The following is an 805-nucleotide window of genomic DNA, read 5'->3' on the forward strand; positions in this document are numbered from 1 at the left end:
CCCTCATAAATTCTATACAATGCAATTTAATCCTGAAACTATAAAGAAATTAATTTAATTTCACAAAGGTAACATTTATAAATATATCAATTCATACGGCATTTCTTTATCACTATCTAATTTAAACGTATCCTCTCATGGTATACGTAATAGATATATTTATGTGATTAAGTGTCTACCACCTTAAATTGAAAAGTATATGTATTAAATTTATTTTTATGAATAATTGCAATGAAAGATTTCTAACTTCATTAAGCTTTTTTTTTTGAAGTATTTGCTAACTAACCATTTTCATTGGTGGTAGGTAGGTACAATGAAAATTAAAAATGAGTATATCTTTATTTTATTAGAAACGTTTGAAGGAAGAACAACAATATTCATATTGCTTATACGAAACGAAATAGTTGGGACACTGAATAAAATCATTGCCTCAGCTGTGACTAATTTCCCAACTACTGTTGCTGTTCCAAATCTAATGTCACGCAGGGGTGAAAGCGAGACGGAAAAGAGGAAAGGCTGGTAGTAAAACCATTTCAGTTATAGCTAGTTTTCGGGAGGAGTTAACTTATTCTTTTTTTAAATTTTTCAGCAATATCTACTTTATCTTGGACTTACTTACTTTATTTAAAAACAACTGGGCACCTGGGCCGCGCAGCGGCCCCTATCCCATTCATCATGAAATTACAACAATGAGTTAAAAACATTTTGAATATAAGCAGTCGTTGTGGTAGCTTTACAATAATATTACCATGATTAGAGAAAATACAAACTTGAACAGAGATATTTACAGTAATTGCCAATAAAA

Source organism: Parasteatoda tepidariorum, chromosome 9, assembly GCF_043381705.1.
Source record: "Parasteatoda tepidariorum isolate YZ-2023 chromosome 9, CAS_Ptep_4.0, whole genome shotgun sequence".
NCBI lineage: Eukaryota > Metazoa > Arthropoda > Arachnida > Araneae > Theridiidae > Parasteatoda > Parasteatoda tepidariorum.